Source organism: Hyaena hyaena, unplaced genomic scaffold (genome assembly GCF_003009895.1).
Source record: "Hyaena hyaena isolate Hyena2069 unplaced genomic scaffold, ASM300989v1 scaffold_125, whole genome shotgun sequence".
Classification (NCBI taxonomy): domain Eukaryota; kingdom Metazoa; phylum Chordata; class Mammalia; order Carnivora; family Hyaenidae; genus Hyaena; species Hyaena hyaena.
In genome coordinates, this window is record NW_024080757.1 from 1,711,573 (window position 1) to 1,736,059 (window position 24,487).

Here is a 24,487-nt window from a genome sequence, read left to right on the forward strand (position 1 = left end):
GCCCGATGTGGGGCTCAAACCCACAGACCGTGAGATCATGACCTGAGCCGAAGTTGGACACTTAACCAACTGAGCCACCCAGGCGCCCCAAGAGACCCAAGTTCTGAGCTGAAGCAGCCACTTAAGCTCTATGAGCTAGGTATGTTAGCCTCCATTCCTATCCCATTTAACAAGTGTTACCTGCGGCTGTCTGGTGGGCATTCTTGTAAACACCTCACAATTCTGTATTTAATCTCAACAACAAACAATTGAGTTTGGGCCGGTTTCATACACCCCTTACAAATGGGGAAACGGAGGCTCTGGGCAGTCACATACTCTAAAAGTGGCCAAATGATGATGAAGTCCTGGGGGACTAGCTCTAAAGTCTGAGCTCTGAGGCGCTACACTGCCTCGCTTATAAAATACCTACACTTCAAGGCTGTACTACAGATCCCGGGAAATCACACGGCACCCAACACAGTGCCTGACAGTCAGCAGAGGCTCATAGAGCTCCTTCCTCCCACTTCTCTCTATCTTTCCCCTCCCCTAGCCCACCGGGGGGGTGGGGCTGGAGGCAAGATTCTGCACGCGGAGAAAAGCAGCTAAGTCAATCTGCAAAGGCTCAGGCCTCCAGGACAAAGTAGAAAACCACCCTCTGTGCGGGTCCCCTGAGGCCTGGAACAAGAGCTTTCAGTCAGGCAGACACGTCCAGCACTTCTGGACAGAGACCGCCTCTGTTTATTATAATCTGCATTCAAGGCACAAGCACTTGGACATAAGCCTTAGGGAAAATGAAAGATTTCCCGGTTTTTGGACCACGAGCTATATATGTAGACGTCAAAGACAAACACACCACACACACACAATACACACACCATCTCAAGTGTAGTCTGTGTCTACCAGAGGGGAAAAATGGCCCACTTTCCAGAACCTTCCATCACCTAGAAACTGGCAGACTGTATCAGGCTGCAGCTTGCTTTAAGAAGCTCTGGACACTGATGGAGAGCTCGCGGACAGAGTCGCTTTAGAAAATTACTATGAACAAATGAGGCCGAGGGGCCCTGGGGAGCTGTGTTGTAAAACATGAGAAAATTTTGTTTTCCAGCCCTTTGGCAGTATTTTCGTGAGCTGATGACAATAAAAGAGAGGCCAGAGACTATTTTTGTATGCTATTATTATTAGTCTAAAATATCACTGAGAAAGGTGCACATGTTACCAGTTAAATGACTTATCTTACTTGGCCAAGAAGTGAGCCACAAAAAATAGAGGATCTAAGATCACCAGCATTTTCCAAGCGCACAACTATGGGTAATTATAAGAAGTTTACACATGTTACCAAGTTAGAAATGCTGTCTACACACGCTTTCACTCTGTCCTTGATTAAGAAGTCTTACTTTATGCTAAAACAGCCCAAGACCATTATTTTACGGCAAGAAAAAGAAACCACCACTACAACGTAGTAGTGACGTTGCCGCTGAGAAAGTGCTAACGATGATTCCAAAGTCATTAAGGAGGAGAGCTGATGTTGTACATTTTCAGGCTCAAGGCACCGAGGCTCCCGGGTTCGCAGATGCCCGCCGAACCTCGCGAAATTACAGCACTCCCATCCGTGCTGTTTCTCAAACTGTAAGCTTGCACGGGGACTAAGCTGGATCCTCTGTGTCAGAAATCCATCAAGGCCAAGGCCGCTCGCCCGGCTCCTTGCTAACAGACACTCCGCAGAGCGCCCAGCTGCATGCGCCAGGAATCAGGTTCTTCATTCGTTGTCAATGCAGGTCAGCACGAGGGAGAGAGGTGGGCCACAGAGGCCTCCTTAGTGCGTGTTCGGTAGAAATGGCCGTTTTCCGTCAGGGCACCGAAAACACCTTCCTTGTCATTTGATCATGCGCAGAGGCCCCCCAGTGTGAGTCAGGCACCTGGCGTCGCCCACCGGCCACATTTTGGCTTGTGGCTCAGCCCAAGATGCTTCCCAGAGGCGTGACGGGAACGGAAAAGGCGACAGTGGGGAAAGAAGAAGATGACGGTTTTCAGACTTGGTGGACCTGGGTGAACAATCTGCTCTCCTTAGGGAACAAGTGATCACCCCACCCCGCCCCCCAGCAGGGAGCTCTGTTCTCTTCGTAGTGGTTTCCAAAGCCATGAAATGGGGGTGAGAGAGGGTGGGAGGGACGGAGTTGTCCTGTGTGGCTCTGTGAGTCAGCAAAAGCCAGAAGCTGTACAAGACAGCTTCAAACGACACGCTGGGGGGAGGACAATGAGCTCCCACCCCCGGACGCTGAGAAACTGCATGATCCTAAGGGATCCCGGGCCACCCATGCACAGCACAGATAAGCGAGAACCTTCTCTGCTCCGGCCAACCGGAGGCTGCGGCCACAGCTGCTGCACAGCAGCCCTGGGTGGCCCGCAGCCCAGCCTCCAAATGGCTTCGAGGCAGAAACACTGCAGCGGGTGGCACTCCCAGCAGCTGGGGGTGGGAGGCGAGGCCACAGAGGGGAGGGTGGCACATGGCATCCCCACCCCCCCACCGGCTGCTCAAAATGCCCAATCGGAGCTCAGAGACATCACAGGTCTGCGGGTTAATCCCGAGCCTGTCCTACCACCAAGCCCCGCAGCCAGAAAATGAAACTGGGCCCCAGAGACTCCAGAAACGGTGGAGAGATCTCCCTGCCGGCACGTCTCCGTGCCCCGCGAGCAACGCTGTCCTGAAGGCCGCCTGGGGAAAGACGGGGGTGTTCTGGGCTCAGCCATCGGGAAGAAAGCAGCCTTAGCCCACACGGCACACACACAGCCGCTCAAGACATGCCCTCTACGGTCTTGGGCAAGGGCACCCGGGCGGGGGGGGTCAATTAAGCATCCGACTTCGGCTCAGGTCATGATCTTGCAGTTTGTGGGTTCAAGCCCTGCATCGGGCTCTGGGCTAACAGCTCAGAGCCTGGAGCTGCTTCAGATACTGTGTCTCCCTCTCGCTCTGCCCCTCCCCCACTCACCTGCGCATGCACATGCTCTCTCCCTGTCTGTCTGTCTGTCTCTCTCTCTCTCTCAAAAACAAACATTTAAAAAATTTTTATTAAAAACCTATTTATCCCTGTTACTACCTGCTGTGACTTTCTTACATTTCCTATTGTCACAAACCGTATTTTTAAACGTTTTCCTGTCGGTGGCTAAGGCCAATGAGGAACACTCAGATGACAAGACGGTCAAAAAAGAATCAGACAGACTACATGCCACCATCTCATATTTGCATGCCGTTCCCACACCAAGTATCCCACTGGCGGAACCCAATTTTGTAGATCAAGTCTTTTGAAAGGAACAAGATGTGTAAGTTCTTGACTACGCACACATACACCCATGTAGGTGTGTGCGTCTCTGACAAATGGGGAAGGACACAAAATGTTAAAAAACTCACACAAAAACTGGAGCAGCATCAGGTCCTCTAGGAAGCCTGCCAGTATTTCTAGAAAAACCCAAATGGGCATAGGTGGTCAAAATTTAAATTAAGTCGTCTGGCATCCAGATGAGAGGAACAGAGACTAAAAGTCAGGGAGACGCTTTGCACCGGCCCGTGATTTGCCGGGGGGGGGGGCCCTCCGTCACCTGGTGCACCTCTGTTGTAACGTCTGCAAAATGAGATAACACCTCATGCTGCCTACCTCAGAGACCTGTTAGAAGATTAGATACCAAAAAAAAAAAAAAAAAATCCTCAAAGCCCTTTGAGTTGCTCATAAATATAAGACATGCAAGGTAATAAAATACCAGCACCGTGTACAAAATGCCTAAGATGCTCAGAGTTACAGATATAGGGAACAGACCCGGGGAAGAAGACGCGGTGCATACCTCACAGGGCAGAACATTTAAAATCAGAGAGGGACGGGCCATGCTGTCTCCAGCTTGTAGGGGAAAGGTAGGGAAAATAACTCCAGATCTACTCAGACAAAACAGAACATCTGCAGAGGAGAAAGAAAGAAAAAAAAAAAGTTTTGTTTTGACAGATCACCAATAAGTTCAAAGTAGCAGCCCTGACTGATGGGTTCCAAATTCTGGCCCAAAAGTCCATATCAACAGAAAGACAGTCCCTTGACTGTAGAGTTAGGTTTCATGAAATCTCTTATGAAGATAAACTGATTCCACAGAAGAGTAAGCAAAATGAACCCCTGAGGTCGAATAAAAATTTAAGTGCAGGGCGCCTGGGTAGCTCAGTCTGTTAAGTGTCTACTTCCTGCTCAGGTCATGATCTCACGGTTTGTGGGTTCAAGCCCCACACCGGGCTCTGCTGTCCACACAGAGCCTGCTTAAAATCCCCTATCCCACCCCTCTCCCTGCCCCTCCCACTTGAGATTTTTCTCTCTCTCAAAAAAAAAAGCTGAAGTGCAGAATACATAGAGTATTTTTAATTAATTTGTGCAGCAAACATAAGCTAAAATGGACTGTACAAAGGCAAAATGATCACAGAGGCAGATACTGGCATGAAGCAAGCACCAGAAGCTTGAGAAGACCAAGAATGAATTCTCACCTGAGGAAAACGATTACCTTAGAATTCATAAGGAAAAGAGAAGAGTAATGAATAGCTATATATCCTAAGACAGTCTGAATTATGGAAAACTGGAATGATTAAACACTTCTTATATTCTATATTATGACGTCAACCATTTGCACATCATGTGTCACGTGCAACTTTTAAACCATGGATACTATCCTATTCCTGACTCTCCAAGTCGAGCAAGGAGGAGGTGCAGACACAATCGAGCACAACGCAACGTGGCGCAGGTTAGAAGGAAGGCTGACCAGGGCACTGAGGAAGAATGGGAATAAGAAGTCATTAATTCCACGTGGAAAAGGAGGGAAGGGAGGGGTTCAGGGGAGTTTCAGAGAACCTGACACTTGAACAGAACTGTATGAAATGAGTAATACCTCACCAAGTACTGAAGAAGAGAAAAGAGCATTCTGGAGAGGTAAGCAGCAGGTGTCCGAGTTAACTGAAGCACCATGGAGACCATCTGGGAGGCCCTTAACTGCAAGGCCTTTGAGGGAGGCAGAGAGGATCTATCAGGGGGTGGCATTTTTGAAAAAGGACTTGCTATTTTCTCTAACTCAATACATAGGACTGAGGCCAAATGTCCAAGTGCAGGTGAGATGGATGAGAAGGCAGAGGCACTCAAGGGCTTGGCAAGCTTAGCCATGACTCAGGAATGGTCAGGAGGAGAGTTTCCATGAGAATTAGCAGGCCCACATTTGGGGAGTGCAACACGGGGTAGTGGCTTAAATAATGGCCTACAATAAAACGGATCCTAATTCCTGGAAACTATATGGGTTCCCTCCGGTGGCAAAGATTTTGCAATTGTAGTGAAGTAACCAGAGATGACAAGTTTCTGGATTATCCACCTGAACCCTAAATGCAGCTTCTAAGAGGGAGGTGGAGGGAGAAGACAGTGGGGCCATGGAGGCCGATACTGGGGTGAAGCAACTACGAGAAGCTGGAAAAGACAAGGAACAGATTCTCCTGAAAGAATATCCCTGTTGAGAAAGTGGCCATGTGAACACCTAAACTTCTGTTTTATTAATGAAGCCACTACATTTGCAGAGATTTGTTATGGTAACCACAAGAAATACACAGTGAGAAAGGGGTCCCTCCCCAAGTGCTTGTGTGTATCATGGTCACCAGTCCTGGTAAGGACGATTCAGAGGGAAAGCACTATCAAGAAGTTAATGTCCGAGCCAAAGCCACATACAGAGGCTAAGTTACCCTACTGAGTAACTGGTCAACAATGAGATAATGAGACCTACATAAAAGCCCCAACTAGGTCAACACAAAATGGACCAAAGAACTGCAAATCATAACCACCAAATGACGACACACAAGGGAAGGAAACTGGGTCTGAATCGTAATGGGGCCGGAGATACAGCAACTCAGAGGTAATCACGGAGCTCCCAACTTTCTGGCCTGGGATAGTCACTAAACTGAAGTGCCCACCGCATATGAAGAGAGGGATGGAAAACTTTACATGCAGCCTGGCTCGATCAAGATGGACTCCGGAACTAGACCAGAACTAGACCACCGAAGACTTCAGTGGATACAGATATGGGACAATCACGGAGAGGAGATGAAAAATGCCAACAGGCTTGCCATGTGCTCTTTAGTCTAGAAATAAAATTCAATGAGATCCATTTCAGGAGGGTGGGAACACAGTGGGATAACCACAGGAACCTATACAGCCCGGTGAGAAAGGAAATGAACAGAGATGACAGCAGCCAACCAACAGAATTCTGGGATCTGTTAAAAATGCATGGATGAGTGGGGCACCTGGGAGGCTCAGTCAGTTAAGCGTCTGAATTTGGCTCAGGTCAGGATCTCACAATTTGTGAGTTCAAGCCCCGCATCAGGCTCTGTGCTGACAGCTCAGAGCCTGGACTCTACTTCGAATTCTGGGTCTCCCTCTCTCTCTGCCCCTCCCCCACTCACGCTCTCACTCACTCTCTCTCTCAAAAATAAACATTAAAATTTTTTTATAATACACGGATGGCTGAAAAAGTTATCTGTAAAGTGCTCTTCCATCTTCCTCCTCCTGATTCACTACCACAAAAAGAACCCAAGAATCAACATTTTTAACTATCCTCCCACCACTCGCTCACAAGAGAAATCTTGCACTGACAGCACTTAAAAGTGAATAAGATCTTTTCAAAGCAGAGGGAGAAAACAATTCTTACCATTAGTCTTTTCTCTCTTCTGTTAGTTTTGGGAGCATCTGGCAGAACGAATAACCGAGAACGATCCCTGGATGGGGCAGGTGAGAAGGACGTTCACGCTGGGGATGACCTGAGGGTGGAAAAGAAGACACACGTGCTGAATTTGCAAGGACATCAAGTTAAACATCGCTGGAGCAGTACATGCAGATCTTACAAAGAGGAAGCAAAATACAGTAGGTTCATGGATACAGACCACCCGGGGAAAGATTGAGGGGAAAAAAGAAGTGAACGTATCTGCAAAAGAAATCGTATGCTCCCCAGACACACAACAAACCCTCACTCCTTTGCACCCTACGGATATTGATGCTATACTCGTTTTCAACAAAATGCTCAATGTACAGTGCTCTGTGGAAGAAGGCAAGCAGCTGGTACCAGCCGGAATGCAGAAAGAGGGGCAGCACCAGAGAGACTGTGACGGACAGCAGTCAATCACCAACTTGCAAAGGACCAGGACAAAATACTCAAGCCATCGTGTGGGTTAAGAAAAATTGGGATTTTGGTCATATAATGGAGACCGCAGCAGTACTGAGGCGACAATAAAAAGCACCTCTTTCTTAGTAAGTTTTTAGACAAGACAAATAGCCATGGAGAACTTAGTGAGATATAAGACCTAGTAAAATGTACGTAAATAAATAAGCATGAGCACACAGGCTCTTATTTGTTAAGACCTATTGTGGAAACACACCTCATTATCTGCCACTGAACTCGGAAGGTCATGTGAAGTCCAAGAGAAGTGTTGCAATCCCAGAAAAAAAAGAACATCGGCAGCAAAAGCCCAGAACATGCCCAACCATTACTCACACCACCTTACGTTTGCACTGAATCTATATGAATACTGCTCTGAACGCCCCACCTGAACACCAGCATAGCTAAGCATATGTTGACTCCCCCAAGATTTGACCACGGATTCACTCCACTTTTTTTTTTTTTAATTTTTTAAAAACGTTTTATCTATTTCTAGGAGAGAGAGAGAGACAGCGTGAGCAGGGGAGGGTCAGAGAGAGAGAGGGAGTCACAGACTGAAACAGGCTCCAGGCTCTGAGCAGGCAGTCAGCACAGAGCCCGACGCGGGGCTCGAACCCACGAACCGCGAGATCATGACCTAAGCAAAAGTCGGACGCTTAACCGACTAAGCCACCCAGGCGCCCCTCACTCTACTTTTTTTAATTTAGTGCCTACTTTATCAATCAAACAGAGGACAAATATAAATGGAAGTAATAATACATGCCCTTAGGAATTGAAAAACCAGTAAGATGGAAAACCTAAAAAAAAATATGAAAGGAAAACAAATATATAAGTGGACAGGTAACCGTTAAGTATCCACATGAGGCAAGGAATGAGAGAGAAAAATGAAGGTTAGGAGTCTAAGTGAGGGCGTATGTGACAGACAAGTGCAAGACGGGGCTAAAGCTCAGGTGAAATGGATCAAAGACAAAGGAGGAGAAATGTGGGTGGAGGACACACCGGGGGTCTGGACCACAAGAAGGTAGGCAGCAGCCTGAGAGAAGTTGTGAAGCTGCGCACAGAAAACCAATCCCGGCTGCCAGACAGAAGACCTTAAGGGCAAGTGATGGGTTTTACACGGAGCCACCACAAGTTTGAGATAGGAGTGAAACGTAAAATAGGGGCTTTAATCAGAAAGATCACAGCCAAGAGAAGACTGAATCCCTGTCTCTTGGAGACCAGTTAAGGAGACTTGTGTACGATCTAGGCATTAAGCCAGGAGTTCCTGATCAGGGACGAAGCAAGCAAAGAGTTGAAGGAAACATAGCCGGGGGGATCTAAGCATTGTAATGGGAACTGAAAATATGAATGACCGCATGCATGAAGAGAATCAAGGGACATCGCCCGGGATCACACCTCAGCATGAAGAAGATTAAGGAGATCACTAAGAAGGCACCGGAAACAAAGAAGGTGGACACAGTCTTAAAAGTGATTGTTTTGAAAACACAGAATTTGAGATGCAGATGGCATAATCCAAATGGAAGTATCTTCCAGAATGGTGAGAGCAAACGTGTGCACTGTAGGCATAGAGTTCAAAGTCATCACTCTGGAAGGAAGCTGAAATAATAAACATAGGCTTAGGGGAACCGTTTACAGAAAGAATTCAGAGGCTATGGGATGGAAAGGTTGTGGAATTTCTCAAACACATCACAGTTTCTGATGTTAGTGGCAAACCATCAGGAAAAATCCTAAACCAAAGAACTTGGAAATACTTCAGAGAAGAGGTTGGGCTTCAAAGACAAACACCTAACAGGCAAAAGTGATCCTAACAGTCTCAAGCCCAATTTTATGGTCGGTAATGACATTCAGTAGCATTCAATGGAATTTAACCATTAAATAAATTATGGCTAATGCTTTGATTTTGGTCACTTAATACCATGACAACAAGAAATAAAAGCAATGTCACCAACAGGTGTGTGGAGTCTCATTTTAGTGCCGGCCCACTCCTCGCCACGGACAACCACAACAACCTTGTACACCATGTTTTTGATTTCTTAGGACCTTAAACATTTCGAGCTTTGGTGTCAAAGAGCCAAAGAAGGTTTCTCAAACTAGGAAGGTAGATCAAATGTTCTCTTAGATTGTTTTCAGCTTTCAGTAAGGAACACAAAGCTGAAAGTCACTTCTACAATTGCAGACACAGAAGGTTCTGGAGCTTGTCAATAATTGGAGGGGGAATGATATGGCCCTAACAAGCAAGTCCTAGCTTCCTGTTGAAGATGTCCCAGTCAGCATATTACAAACAAAACCACTGTCAATGGCCAATGTGCATTTAATACTTATTATGGACCTGGTACTATTTTAAATTCTTAAATAGCCTCACAAACCTGTATGCAATAGTTAGGATTATCACCAACCCCATTTTATGTAAGGAGGAATGAAGGCACAGAGAGATGGAGTGAGTCACCCAAAATTACACCCTTAGCAGGTAGTGGGGCCAGGACTTGGATCTAAGCACTAGGATTCCAGGGCCTCACACCCCATCTGCAGGCTGTCTATCCTATTTCTCAAATACATGCTCCAACTCCACATTGCCTGTTAAAAAAAAAAAAAAAGGTAGACTATTGTTTAAAGACAGTAAACATGGTCTATGACCTAAGTGTTTTTTGATTATTTCAAAAATCTCCCAGAGTACCAGATACAAACAAACCCAAATAGCCTCTCCTCAACACACACACTTTCTGAAGATAGTTTAAATAAAATCAGATTCCACTTGGATGTAGAAACTTTTGACCATTTAGGGTGACAAAAGATAATGAAGTGAGCTACACTGAAAAACCAGTTGTAAGCTTCCACTCCCCCAAAAAAGCTATTCTCCTAAAAGACAGGCATATCTACTTTTCAAAGCAGAGTCTGGAGTAAAGACAATGTTGCTTTTAAGAGAACTTCAAGATTTATTTTGCACTTTCTACTCTAAGTCTTCATGGTCCCTGAAAGTAGTCTGAGTTTCAAAGAATTCTACCAGCACCTAGTACATGATCATGCTCCTAGAGGTTGAAACATTAATTTTTTTAATTTTTTTATAATGTTTTTTTAAATTTATTTCTGAGAGAGAGCGAGCGAGAGCAGGGAGGGTCAGAGAGAGAGGGAGATACAGAATCTGAAGCAGGCTCCAGGCTCTGAGCTAGCTGTCAGCACAGAGCCCAACGGAGGGCCCGAACCTATGAACCATGAGATCATAACCTGAGCTGAAGTCGACCCATGCACCCCAAAACATTAATTTTTAATGAAAGTTGTCCGGTCTTTGTGAAGAATAGATTTTAACTGAAACCCCACACAACTAACAATCCAATGAATTGTATTTTTGATTCTCGTAACATTTCTCTGGAACAAACATTCTCAATCGGCTACTTTTATGTAAGCTACTTACGTGCTGCCTTATTTCAAAAGGTAAAGGAGAAAATGCCTCTAAACATTAGTTAAGGAAACGCAGAGAAAAAAGCAACCAAGGATTTCACTGACAAAATGCAACTCGTGATGTGATTCTGTTTCAAATACGGGCAGAGGAGGAAATGATTTTTTGGACCCCATCTTGCATGATCCTGCAACAATCCAGAGATGACAACCAGGAACACAAGTATTAGAGATCACACGATCCTACCAGGATGAATCCGAATGGAATTTTAGGAGCGACGGCTAGAAATAGCATTAAAAGCTTCATCAATAGCTGCTGGAAGACTGGAAACCACCATAGACCCACCATGTCTGTATCCATTACATGAGGTCTTAGTGAGTCTTTCCTTTAACACCACGGTGGGTGTGGGGGTTGTTATAGGAAATGTCGGTGGTAGGTTTCTCTTGTCCACACCATCTACCCTCTCATAGCACCTAATACCCAAAGTAATGGCAATGCAGTTGAATAACTATAGTTAACAAGGGTCTTTTAAACTCAACATCAGTGAGAACAGCACAAGCCAGAAACACAGCACTTAAAAAAAAAACAAGCCAAAAACTAAATTTAAAATACACCTTGGGTCGCCTGGGTGGCTCAGTCGGTTAAGTGTCCGACTTGAACTCAGGTCATGATCTCACAGTTAATAGGTTTGAGCCCCATGTCGGGCTCTGTGCTGACAGCTCAGAGCCTGGAGCCTGCTTTGGATTCTGTGTCTCCCCCTCTCTCTCTGACCCTCCCCTGCTCATGCTGTCTGTCTCTCTCTCAGAAATAAAAAACATTTTAAAAAATTAAAAAAATAAACAAAATAAAATATACCTTGAAATTAGCTCCTGTAAAGGACTTTGGGATTCCATGACATTTTGGGACTTCTCTGTACTTTAAAATTCTTAGAGGATTATATCTAGGACTACAAAAATTACAAATCACAGGCTCTATACTAACTTAGATGTAAATTTAAAAATAAGTAAGATTTTTAAAAATTAAAAAAAAATGTAAGTAAAAAAACTGCAGGCTGGCTTATTAAGAATTTATACTTAGGGGTGCCTAGGTGGCTCAGCTGGCTTAGCATCCAACTATGGCTCAGGTCATGATCTCACAGTTCATGAGCTCGAGCCTCGCATCGGGCTTTGTGCTGACAGCTCAGAGCCTGGAGCCTGCTTCGGATTCTGTGCCTCTCTCTCTCTCTCTCTCTCTCTCTGCCCATCCCCCACTCAGACTCACACTCACACATTCATTCACCCTCTCTTTCTCTAGAAATTGAATAAACGTTAAAAAAAAAAAAAAAAGGTCACACTTAGTTTTGCCCACTTCATTCAGCAAGGTTTGTGACGCCTCATCCCAACACAAAACAACTTGTGACCACCTTTCCCAAACAGCATAAACCAGCAAACGAGCACCCAGGGTAGCTGCTCACAAGTTCTCTAGGAGACAAAGATTCTGTGCTCAATGTGGGAGACACTGGCATGCTGGGACCCTTCCTTCCTAGGAATGCGCCACATACAGGAGTATATTCAAGACTCAGAGAAGTCCACGGAAACTTTGCAAAGTGTCCCCAACACTTAACTGATCACGGAACACAGTTTCACCTAATACTCCATGGGGGATCGAGAATTCACCTTTGGAAAAGTTGCCCTAGATTCCTGAGCTTAGCTGTCAAACTTAAGAATCCATTCCCAAACCACCCTTAATCATAACAACATATATTTACAACTCTGATGAGCAATGCAGAGCTGAGATCTCAGTTTGCCTTAAAAGGCCTCTCCCTCCAGTCAAATTAATCGTGTGCCCCCCCGCCCCCCCTCCCCCGCCCCCAACAGATATTTGCTCCACTGTTTTTTTTCTTTTTTTCCCGTTTATTTCTAGGAGAGAGAGAGACAGTGTGAGCAGGGGAGGGTCAGAGAGAGAGGGAGACACAGACTCTGAAATAGGCTCCAGGCTCTGAGCTGGCTGTCAGCACAGAGCCCGATGCGGGGCTCGAACCCACTAACCATGAGATCATGACCTAAGCGAAAGTCGGACGCTTAACCGACTAAGCCACCCAGGCGCCCCAATTGCTCCACTGTTTGGTTCAGACCATTCCCCAGGGTCAAATTTCTGCCTTCAATCATTCTATTCAATGTAACTCCGCAGAATCCTACCTAGGTCTCTTCCACATGATGTCACCTGTTCATTCCCCTGAATAGATTACCCCAAATGAAACAGCACTTGTTTGGGACTACCTGTTACCTGTATTACAAGTACCTATCTGCTACTCAGATGTCTGGTCACCAGCTACCCAAGGTCTGGCCGAGAATATAGGCTCTTAGTCTTTCCTATAGCTCCTAATACAGAGTATTTCGCTCTAACAGAGTAGACAGCTCTGTACATGAGTGTTGAGGGCTTAGAAAAGCCACAGCAGTAGACAGTCACAGGGCATAGCAATGCTACCCATGGTTTCAAGCATTAATTGACTGACTGACAGTAAGTAGCAAGACTTGAAACATGTAATTGGGAATATTTTTCTTCTCCCGAAAAATCTTTTAGCCTGGTTTACAAATTATTAAAAGCATACAATCACCTTAGGTCTACATATCAACATCTCAAAGGAATTCCTTAAGAATGACTTTAAAGAACATGGAACATAGTCAGACTTGGAAAAAAGTGAGTTTTACTACTCAAAACTAGTAGCTTTTTGACCACTCAAAAGTGGGATTTCCATACCCTCTGGTATCTCAAGTCCGTTCTTTACTCTCTACATCAAAATTCATTTAACTTCAGGTGTATTTACACTATATATACACAGGCCTTACTTCGTCCCTTCTCCACAATATCCATGGGGCTCTCTCCCTTGGAGAGAACCTCAGGTACCACTAGCCTAACACACAGCAATGATACGGTATCCCCATCTCCATGGAAGAAACAAGTTCATTTGGATCAGTACCCAATTTTAGCAAATCAAACCAAGGAGAACTGAAGTCTGAAGGATCTGCAAAGAGTTCTAGACTTCAAAGCACCTAGATAAAACATCTGTACAGAGTACAATATATACTTTTCAGTATGACATCTGAAAACCACTTGGGAAAACGGCTAGTCTACTAGTCAAATGTTACATTTTTTTTTTATCCAAGTTAAAAGAAAAAAGGCAATATACCATTAACTATAGGATGGCTGCAACACTGTAAAAGCAGTTCATTATGGAATTTCAAAGTTAGAATCCCAGTTCGGTGGTTACATTAAGGAGCATCCAAACTTCCTTGGGGAGCTGTAATGAGGAATGATTAAAAGCCCTGGAGCAAGCAGTCTAGGTGAAAATCTTGACTCCATTTTTTCCTACGTAACTGACTGGAGACAAATCACTTCTGAGCTTCACAGTTTCCACAACTGACAAATGGGTATAACATAATGACCTACGCCATTATACTGCTGTGAAGTTTCAATGTGATGACAACCAGGACATCCTTACAACATAGCTGAGTAAATAGAATGCAATGTAGGTTAACACCATTACATCCCTATAATCTAAGTAAAAGATTTAACCTAAAGGCAGCTGGTTAGCACACAGATAGCACACAGATAAACCTCCATCGTGCTGCCTTTAATGCTAGTCCATGATATGGATTACTTATTGCAGAAGCAACAGAAAGGGCTTGCTTTGAATGTTTAGAAGTATCAATACTTGCAATCCCTAAGTCCCCCCTACCAACTGCACGTAGGGTAAAACTAGAACTTTAGGCAAGCATCATCACCAAGAAATCCACTAGGCAATCTAAATTACAATTCTGCTATGGCCTGTCTGTACAAGTTGTATGGTTGTACTGCACTGTCATTTATTTACAACACATTTACTATATTTTTATCTTCACACAGTTTTAGCATGTAGAAAACTTTGAATGTGAAAGATATCACCATTTTTCTCTTTCCTCTTTGATCAAAGGAAAAAGTCACATTAAAAATATTTAAGTTGTTCTTTAACATATTAATGAATGCTTAATGAAAACCATGGGGGGGCACATATTTTCATCTTCTTACAGCTGAAGAAGTCTCAACAATACATTCTCAAATTCTTTCATTATGAATTAAAGTAAATTACTTTAACAAAGTCTTCATAGGTGGCATTTGATGAAAGAGGTCAAATTCAAACCTCTTTGGTCACATTTCCAATTATTCATTATTCTATCTTTCCTTGTTTCTCTCCCTTGGATTTTTTAAATATTTTATTTTTAAATTATCTCTATACCCAATGTGGGGCTCGACCTTACAACCCAGAGATCAAGAGTCACATGTTTCACCAACTAAGCCAGCCAGGTGCCCCTATGCCTCTGTGCCTTAATCCTGTCCTGTAACCCACTATACTTCAAGATCATATTCTTTTTCATTTTGAAACCTCATACTTCCAGGGCACCTGGGTGGCTCAGTCGGTTAAGCATCCGACTTTGGCTCAGGTCATAATCTCACAGTTCATGGGTTTGAGCCCCATGTCGGGCTTTGTGCTGACAGCCAGCTCAGAGCCTGGAGGCTGTTTCTGATTCTGTGTCTCCCTCTCTCTCTGACCCTGCCCTGCTCACACTCTCTCTCTCTCTCTCTCTCTCTCTCTCTCTCTCTCAGAAATAAATAAAGCATTAAAAAATAATAAGCCTCATACTTCCTTTATGTCTTAACATTGTTGTGATCAGTTTCACAGAGAAGTTTTCACTATCGTGACTTGTTTTCTGGAAGTCTTATTTCTCCCCTTTTCCTTCATACCCTTTTCTTTGCCTTTGAGAAGAATTGCTTCCTGGTGTTTGATGCTGGTATGAAATGGAAATGACAACATAAGGCACAAACAAAATCCAGTTTCAAATCCACTTGCTCTCAAGCCAATGCTCTCTATGAGGACATGGTCTCCCCTCCGTGGAACATGGTAACATTTGATTTCCACTTACTGAAATCCCCCTACCACAGGGCTAAGGAACAAAATGGATTAAACAGTAAACATGGCAAATGAAAAATAGTTTTGGATTACAGCATCTATTACAATTTTTCTCATACATGTAACGTATAAACCATGAGTTCTCATTATATTCATAAGGACATGTGCAGTGAAATTTAAGTATATATTCACATATACAGAACCTAATGAAATCTAGTGGTAATTCTATTTTTTAAGAAAATGAAATTCTGAAAATATTTTTTTGGTCTCATTAGCACATTTTTAGTGTGATAAAAACTGAGTGTTCTGCAGGATGCCTCTGTACCTCATATATAAAATGTGCTAAAAGACCCAAAACTCATAAAATCCCATACTTTCTGCTGTCACGGTTATTTCTATGCAGTAATCTTTCTTAGAGATAAACAGCAACGTGTTAACTTTCCAACCAATGTCTGTGTTTAAAAGACTTTGGTATTCCGAGGTACACTTTGGGTTACAGTTCTCTTAAATTAAAAGCGAGCATAAAGTCATTCAGCTGAAGTTCCTCCCTGAAAATACAGATCAACCACAGGAGCGCCTGGGGACGTGACTCCCCTTCTAGAATTTGTTATAAAGCTGGTTCATCTTTGAAGCCACCTAAAAGTAGGATTAGTTAATCAAGAACCAAAAAGGACACAGAAAGAGTTTGAGCTCAGTAACAGCATAAACACAGGAATTCAGCATTAGCAAAGAGGTTCCAAGTATGCGGGGGACAGGGGTCAGCTCTCTGCGTCTCTGGGTCTTGCTCCTCTGCCTTCCCATCTAACCGCCGCTGGCTCCATTTGCTCCCTGAGCAAGCAGATCACCCCACAGGTGGCCTGAGGACCTGCTAGGAGCTAAATGGAATGGGTCTGACACCACTTCACCTTCCTTTACAGAGGTCACCGACCTCAATTTTCATAAGGAATCACTTTAGAAATGCGTTTGTTTCTAAATAATCCAGAGGAGGTCATATTTTTCTGAGATGGCTCTTCCCTTACTGATCACTCACCCAGAGTGCCAGCTGAAGGTCGGACTGTGAGTTCCCCCGAGTTCCTCCAGGGCACCTCCAAGATGATATGCCAGATTCTCTTCACCCCCGGAGTATCCAATCTAGCATAACCCCATCCTCCCCACGGAGGATCCCTCAAAAACAGTACCCACCCACCCATCCCGACCTTCTCTGCTCTACCCCAGACCAGCATTCCTTACAACGGAGTAATCCACCAAAGTGCTCTCATACTCCCAGTTTTGACACCAGCTATTTTATTCCATCTTCACAGGGCAGAAGCCCCTTAAGCTTGCGGACAGCTCTGGAGTCAAACTAAATTTAGAAGACAAACTCAAGAAAAGCTGGGAAACACAACTTAAGGGTATTAAGTGAATTAGAAAGCAGAGGCAGTGCTATGATCAGGTGTCACTTGCAGCGTGCCCACGGCGCTGAAGCCACGGCTGGGATTCTCGAACGTGGAGAGGGCTTGTCACCCTGGGCAGCACAGTGGCTCAGTTCTCCCCCCACTTCTCCTATTAACCCGTATCAGAAAAGGAGGTCGTCCAGCCTAAACTTCACAGAAACTCGTCATTTATGAATCAACGGTGAGCCAGAAACAAAGACGACTCCTTATGGGAAAGGCACAAATGTAAACACAGGTGCTGAGACTTCATGGGATGATTTTGTCACGACACAACCGTTCAAGTGATTCAGCGTGTATTTAGGCTAGTTTTATTACTGTTACCAAAATGGAAACACAAAGTCATGGCGCTCTGGAAGAGAAAGAAGTCCCCAAGAGCACGTACTCTGGACAGAAGACGGAACAGCCCAACTGGTGGACACTTCTGCGGATTCCCTCCTCCACCCTGACCCTCTCAATCCAGCTACCATATGGGAAACTAACAGGATGAGTCAATCCCTTGTGTGGAGCAGAGCTTTACTCTCCAAGAATATTCGTCATATAAAAATAAATTCTTGGAAGAGACTACAATGTCTCTAATCCAAAGAGTACATTTTTAACTCTAGAATCCCAGCATGATGGGGGGGGGAGGGGAGAGGGAAGAAAGGGAGAGATTTATTGAGGGGTAGAATTTTCATGAAGAAATCCCTGAATCCCCATTGCTCCCCAAAAGTAGAGTCCTGGGGCTCCTGAGTGGCTCAGTCGGTTAAGCGTCCAAATTCAGCTCAGATCGTGATCTCACAGAGAGTTCGAGCCCTGCGCTGTCATTGCAGAGCCTGCTTGGGATTCTCTCTCTCCTTCCTGCCCTCCCCCATCGGCTTGCCCCCCTCAAAATAAAGTAGTTAAAGCTTTAAAAAAAAAAAAAATTAGAGTCCCAAAAATGTCCTTAGCATGTTCTGGCACAGAAGGCTCGGTAGGACATTATCTATGTGTCCATTTATATCTGACATAGGAGATGGGCACAAAAATAGGTAAGACATGTACGAGGAGAAAGAATGGTTTGAAACACGGGGACCCCGGGATGCCAGAGCTGCCACAATCAATACCACACACTGGGTGTCGCGAACAACAGCGACACATTTCCTCACAATCCTGGCGGCTGCAGGCCCAAGGACAAAGCCGGTGTCTTCTGAGGCTTCTCTCCTTGACATGCACACTGCTCCTCTCTCGCCTCCTCTTTCCCATGCAGGTCCCTGTGCTTTCCGTTCCCCGACGGCCCCCCTGTGTGTGCAAACTTCCACTTCTTAGAAGGAGGGCGGCAGTCAGATAGGATTATGGGCCAACCCGAAAACCTGGCTTTCAGGTAACATCACCTTAAAGACCTCACCTCCCATCAAGCTTGCCTTACGGGCACCTGGGGGTCGAGGCTTCAACACTGGAATTCTGGCAAAACACAGTTCAGGCCTTAACACGCACCGGTATTCCCCCGCAGTTAAGGAAACTGAAGGGGCACCTGGTGGCTTAGTCGGTTGAGCGTCCGACTTTCGCTCAGGTCATGATCTCGCGGTTCGTGGGTTCGAGCCCCGCGTCGGGCTCTGTGCTGACTGCCAGCTCAGAGCCTGGAGCCTGTTTCAGTCTGTGACTCCCTCTCTCTCTGACCCTCCCCTGCTCACACTGTCTCTCTCTCTCTCTCCTAGAAATAAATAGAACATTTAAAAAAAAAAAAAAAGGGAACCGAAGCCTGCGGTCCCTCGGGTCCCTCCCATCACAGCTCTTGTCCAGCAGGAAAGCTCCTCCTCGCTTTTTTGTTTTCCATTTCTTGAGAGTTTTACCAACTTTGAGGTTTTCAAATCTCTACTTTTTTCTCTAACAGAAGCATTTAAAGCAATAAATGAGCCTCTAAGTTGTGCTATAACTGCATCCCCTAGTCTTTGATATTTGGGGTACGCACTGTCAACACTTCAAAATACATTCTTTGACCTACAGGTTCGTTAGAAGTGAGTGGTTCAGTATCAACATTGTAGAATTTTCTAGATGGCTTCCTGTTACAACCAATTTCATTTTGCTGTTGTCAGAGAACAAACGTTCATAATGTAGGATTTCAACTCCTTGTGCATTAGAGATCTCTTTGAGGGTTCCGCACTAGAATATAAGTTTTTTTAAGTTTATTTATTTCGAGAGAGACAGAGACAGCATGAGTGGGGGTGGGGCAGAGAGAGGAGGAGACAGAATCCCAAGCAGGCTCTACACTGTCAGCACAAAGCCCGATGCGGGGATTGAACTCAGGAAAAGTGAGAGACCATGACCTGAGCCGAAACCAAGAGTTGGACACTTAACCAACTGAGCCACCCTGGTACCCCTCGACATTAGAATACTTAGAATCACATGTATACTTAGAATACCTTTAAAATAATGTAATAATAGTATAATTTAACATAGCTGCAATCACTGTATCTACATGAATTAAAAATACCCATCACTTATAGGATCGCTTAATAGAAACAAAACAAGTCTTAACTAGGTGAAAGTTTGGTTTCTACTTGTGGAAAATGGACAAAGCATTTTAGTTACACAAATATTCTTTTTTACCCAAAGCAGTGGCTAACAGATGTAAAGTAGTCCTTATGTAATCCTGTCTTAGAATGAGACCACTTTTCAAACAAATTATATAATTTCTAGACCAAAGATTACTCACTCTACTTCTAAGAGACTAATACTAGCTTATGTCAATAGATCAAGTAACTACACTAAAACTTACACTGGGGCAAATTGAAGAAGACTAAGATTTTAGTTGTTAAAAAAAATCCAGAAAATGATCATCCAATATCAAGGTTTATACATCAAAGTTTCATAAAATGGAAACTTGTAAAACTTTTCTTCAAAGATTTCCAAATATATCATTGGGGAAAACAAGCATACAAAACGATTTTGTATTTCTGAAAAGGATGTTAAAGTTAAAATAGTACAAAGGAATTTTTAATGAAAAATGTTTACGGTCTTTCGGTAGTGAAGACAAATCTAGTAAAGGGCAGTTCCTTTACTAGAACTGCAAAGCTAATTCAACACGAAGATTTAGAAGTAAATCATATGTAGGTGAGTTCTGAGTCAAGGATGTGACCCGCATGATCTAAGTTCTAAATGAAAACAGCAAGGCAACGGGGCGCCTGGGTGGCTTAGTCGGTTAAGGGTCCGACTTTCGCTTAGGTCATGATCTCGCGGTTCGTGGGTTCGAGCCCCGCGTCGGGCTCTGTGCTGACTGCCAGCTCAGAGCCTGTTTCAGTCTGTGACTCCCTCTCTCTCTGACCCTCCCCTGCTCACGCTGTCTCTCTCTCTCTCCTAGAAATAAATAAAACATTAAAAAAAAATATAGCAAGGCAACATTCTGGAAGGAAAGGGCTGCAAATGCAGTTACGTTTTTTTTTTCCAGCCGGGGGTTAAACATGATCTAAAGGAAGCACCAGTGTCTCCTGAGTGCTCTTTATCACACAGCTAAGTAGACAAGAATTTTAACATCCAGTGTTGACACTTCTTTAAAAGATGCATTTCCGTAACTACTACAGCAACACCAGGATGGGGGCCCAAAGCAGGCCGTGCTAACTAGACTCACGTGTTTGCAATCACTCTTTACACTAGGATTGCACAGGTGCACGGTCTGGGACTGCTGCCTCCCGGCGCGCTCTCAGTAACACCCGGCACAGGGCTGCTGGCTTGACCGTGCTGGGCCCAGCTCAAACATTCCTCCGGTGAGCCTGTGTTAATGAAAATTCTCCTTTCCAAAGATTCTTTTGGACCCTTCTTATACAAACCTTGCATCGGAGCCAGCCAGCGGCCACATACAGATCTGCAACTGTACATTTTTGAGGCATTACACTAGATTTTCTTACACAGTTTCCTATTAAAATGGTTTAAATTCCAAACCCAGCCTTGGGAAACAGAGCAGGCACTATCTTGAGCTCCTTGTATAGCATCTGGCAATGGAACGAGTGTGATGAAATGAACAAACCAAGATACTTTTCGACTCTTAGGTTGGAGAAGCAAATTAATCCTGACTATGGGAACAAGGGAACAAAGCCTTTTGTTATCATCGATCGTCAAATGTTCTTATGACCATTTTGACTTAACAGTATTAGGTTTTAGCTTCAACCTACAGGTATTTATTTCCCTACCGCATCCCGGACTAATTCACCTTTATAGCTAACTCCTGTCAAAATGACAAAGGAGAATGGATTTCTTTTGGTGAGGTATCCTTATCAATGGAAACTTATATGCACTGATTCATGGGGTGTTAGAGGAAAGGACCATTAATTGATTTGCAATAAATAAAGCACAATCTCTGCTTAAGACCAGCAATTGATAAAGGCAGCTTTTTCTTCATTGCCAGATTTCTTTCCACTGAAGTTTATAAAGCAGTCCAACTCAACCACCACTCAACTTATTAATGTAACACAACTTCATTCACACAATTCCCACAGACACGACCCAAATGAAAGGTCACTCAGCATGGCCATATTTCATATGATGCTTATTTCAGAAGCAAAAAATTTAAAAGTCAAATGGAAAATGTCATTTAAAGTTACAATGTGGTGTAATGGAAAAAGCTGGGGCTCTACAATCAGATGGTATAAATTCAAATTCCAGCTTGGCATTTATTAAGTATTTGACTGACGTTGTATGGGTCTCCGTTTTCTCATCTCCCCAATTTGCAAATCCCTACACCTTGCAGGGTAATTGTAATAAATGAGTATTATGTGTAAAACATCAGATGCACAGCCTAAAACGCTACATGGCCAGTTTTATTAGTAGTACTGTTTAGAGCAAAACCTGAAAAGCAAATCGTTTTCTCATTTGTGCATGTCCACATTAAATTAAAAGAGCCAAGGAACAATTGCAATGAATGCCCTTCTCTCAAAAAAAAAAAAAAAAAAAAAAAAGAATCCAATGTTCTTTCAAAAATAGTGTTATTATAATGTTCTTCATATAGTGGCTTTCATGTTGTTGATTTTGCTTTCAGAAGTGAAAGCAATGCTAAAGTTTTAAAATGGATTTATGATATCTGGGAATACATTTCTAAGGTCTTCTAACTACATGGATTTTTAACTATTCTGAATTTACCATCGTAAATACACCTCATTCCCCTGAGGATGTAGACAACACTGGCAAAAATGAGATGAGGCATCAGAAAGGCAATGGGTATGTAATCTGGACTCAAACAAGTTCATTGCTCTTCAATTTCCCTTCTTATAAATACCGATGGAGAACCAGAATTGATGCCAGGAGACCACAGATGAGGAAAACGAGAGTTCCTACTGTCAAAAAGACAAGAAAGAAAATGAAAAAGGGGGGGGGGGGGAGAGAGACAGAGATATCCAATAATACACAACACCAGCATACTTACTGCTGATCCTGGACAAGAGTCTTGGTAAATCATTCAAAGAAGGGTTTGTGACTCCTCAGGAAAGCACGTATCTCGTTGCAACAGTGTGGGTTCAACAGGCATGAGTCAAACCTCATTTCCTTCTCTGACAAGGCTAGTGGCCTGGCACATCAGGGAAATACACTGGACAAAATACACTTGGACTCAAGTAAGAGACTGGACTAGGGCTCTCGTAACAACTTAATGGGCAAGAGGCAAAATTATGCGCTGAATGCCAGGGCACTTTTTAAACTAGTCAATATTTGATCTGAAATGGCATCAACACTGAATCAATGCTGTGACCTTCTAGAGAAAGAAGGTCCTCAGGATAGGGTTTCAGGCTTTTGTTCCTTTTATGGCAACCTTTGTTAAAAATATTTTTTTTACATTTAATTGAAGTATAGTTCACATAGAATATTTAAACAGTTTCAGGTGTACAACACAGTGATTTAACAGCTTCGTACACTGAAATGCTCATCACTATTACTGTCTTACAATATTATGACTACGTCTATGCTGTGCTTTTCATCCCTAGGAATTCTTTTATAATTGGAATTTTGTACCTGTTAATTAGCCATTTCCATCATCTCCCTGTTCCTCTCCCCCTCCCAACTGCCCATTTGTTCTCTATACTTAGGTGTCTGTTTCTCTTTGTTGTGGTTGCTGTTTTGTTTTGTTAGCATCAACAAAGAAGTGAAACCCTACAGTATTTCTCTTTCTCTGGCTTAATTCACTTAGTATAATACCCCCAATGTCCATCCACGTCACAAATGGCAAGGTTTCGATCTTTTTATGGGCTGAGTAATATTCCACTATGTGTATATATACCACATTCCCTTTTCATCTACCAGTGAACACTTAGGTTGTGCCCATACCTTAGCTATTATGAATAATACCACAATTAACATAGGGCTTTACCATTTTTAACCAACGACCTGGATGAAGCCAAAGAAGGAATACTTATGTAAGACCACTAAATAAACACTGCTTTTTATATCGTGCATTGCCCCCACTGCCACCACCACATACCTCTAGAGATGCTATTACTCTGTACTTACACAACTATTCATTGAGTTAAAACATTTTATTTTCTATTTTACAAATGGGGAAACCCAGACGTGGTGGTAAATTACTCATTTCAAATAACAAAGCTCAAAAACAGCAGTGTCAGGATTTAACCTCATGGCTTTGACTTCACATTTCAACCAACACCGCAGACAACCAACAATGACAGGTATAGAATCCAAAGGGACCTTGACAAGCCCAAGTGAAAGGAAGCACCAAAGAAATGACATGAAATCGAGTCCCATTGTATCCACAGGGGTACCATTTTGTTACATGGATATTCTGAAACACTCAACCCCGTGAGAGTTTTGAGCCAAGCTGATTATCTAGAGTAAAAATGATCATAGTCACCCTTTCTGTCTGATGGTCACACACCACCTGGGCAACAGCATTCAGTATTTTGGGTAAATGACGAAACGCATGGAGGATCACTGGAAAACAGTTACCCTGATGACAGAGAATAGGAAATTAGGCCATATGGAGAATAACTGAAGCAATTATAGGTGTTAAAGGAGAGAAAGAACAACTATCGATAGGAAGAAAAGACCAACAGCGGTCTTCAAATTATGTGTCCTATGTTAGACTGTGTGTGTCGCAGGAGGGAATAAATCAAACAGTTCAATCATATATTAGAGTTAGATCAGAGTAAAGTGATACCCATCACTACGGGTGATCTAAAATAAGAAATTAAAGGAATTCAATCTTACATAATTGGAGGAGCTATGTCTGTTCTCTGGTCTGGAATTACTGTATTTCAGGTAGGTAGGCAGGTGACTGAAGAGAGGTGGACATGAAGTAGGGGCAAAGAGGGAAAAGCTGGGACCCAAGTCTCACCACATCCCACACAGATTCTTAGGTAGACCTGCAGAAAAGGTGGCGACTTCACCTCAGAGCCACACACATTGTCCCAGGACCTGGGGAAGCCGATGGAGGCGGCTGTATCTTCACAGGAGATAGAGGAGGGGAGACCCAAGAGTGGCCCCGTCACCAGCCCTGGAGGCCAGGGACAAATGACAATGTGTGAGAACTGCACTGCCCGACTTCCTCCACTGAACTGGAGAGCAGGGAAACTGGATGTTCCTTTACTTCACCCC